Raw genomic sequence first — 1,344 nt, 5'->3', positions numbered from 1 at the left:
AAACCATCTGAGGACAAGATTAAGGCAGTTTTAGACTGCCAGTTCCAGAGAACCGCAAACAACTACAAAGGTTTTTAGGTTTTGCCAACTTCTATCGTCGGTTTATCAGAAACTACAGCCAGACCGCCCTTCCATTAACTTCTCTGACCTCTGTCAAACGCATTTTTCAGTGGACTCCCGAGGCTCAAGCAGCGTTTGAAAAACTAAAATCCTTGTTTTCCAGAGCACCTGTCCTTATGCAACCTGACCCAGCGAAGCAGTTTATTCTAGAGGTGGATGCTTCAGATTCTGGTGTTGGAGCAGTCCTATCCCAGAGACTTGACTCAGATCAAATGATACACCCTTGTGCATTCTTCTCCCGTAGACTTTCTTCTGCAGAGCAAAATTACGATGTGGGTGACCGAGAGCTTCTGGCCATTAAACTGGCGTTGGAGGAATGGAGGCATTGGCTGGAGGGAGCTGAGCATCCAGTTCTTGTATGGACTGACCACAAGAACCTGGCTTACATCCAGTCAACCAAGCAAGCTAATCCCCGCCAATCCAGGTGGTCAATTTTCTTTTCTCGGTTCAATCTCATCATCTCCTACAGACCCGGATCCAAGAACGTAAAGCCCGATTCTGTCTCTCGTCTCTACTCCGTCGATCATCCCGAGACACCTGAACCTGTTCTTCCGGCTTCCTGCACAGTGGGAGTGGTCAACTGGGAAATCACTGACCTCATCAATTCAGCCCTGGCCACTGAACCCGATCCAGGTAACAGTCCCACTAACCGAACCTATGTTCCATCTTCCGTCAGGTCCCGTCTCATCCAGTGGATGCATGCCGCCAAATTCTCTGCTCATCCAGGAATCAGTAGAACTGTAGCTCTCATCTCTAGACGCTTCTGGTGGCCCACTCTCCACAGGGACGTTAAGGAGTATGTGTTGGCTTGCCCCACATGTGCCCGTAACAAAGCCTCACACCAACCTCCTTCTGGCCTGCTTCAACCGCTTCCTGTTACCTCGCGTCCTTGGTCCCATTTCGCCATAGATTTCGTCACCGGTCTCCCTGTCTCTCGAGGTATGTCCACCATATTCACCATTGTTGACCGTTTCTCGAAGTCCTGCCATCTTATTCCCCTCAGAAAACTTCCCACGGCCTTCCAGACAGCCCAGCTTCTCATCAAGCATGTTTTCCGGTTACACGGCATTCCCCAAGAGATCCTCTCGGACAGAGGCCCGCAGTTCATCTCCCAGGTCTGGAAGGCTTTCTGTTCTGCTCTCGGCTGCAAACCCTCTCTCACCTCTGGTTACCACCCCCAATCGAATGGTCAGACCGAGCGTATGAATCAACAATTGGAATCCA

At 50.4% G+C, this 1,344-nt stretch overlaps 1 protein-coding gene across 1 annotated transcript in view; it reads right to left on the bottom strand.

The window, feature by feature from the left end:
- Positions 1-1,344, bottom strand: part of LOC107100693 — a 16,998-nt gene that overhangs the window by 8,368 nt on the left and 7,286 nt on the right. The gene's annotated exons all lie outside the window — the stretch shown is intronic.

The sequence above is a fragment of the Cyprinodon variegatus genome, unplaced genomic scaffold (assembly GCF_000732505.1).
Source record: "Cyprinodon variegatus isolate N-32 unplaced genomic scaffold, C_variegatus-1.0 Scaffold1001, whole genome shotgun sequence".
Taxonomy (NCBI): Eukaryota; Metazoa; Chordata; class Actinopteri; order Cyprinodontiformes; family Cyprinodontidae; genus Cyprinodon; species Cyprinodon variegatus.
The sequence above is the reverse complement of the archived record's forward strand: the minus strand, read 5'-3'. Positions and strand labels throughout refer to the sequence as shown.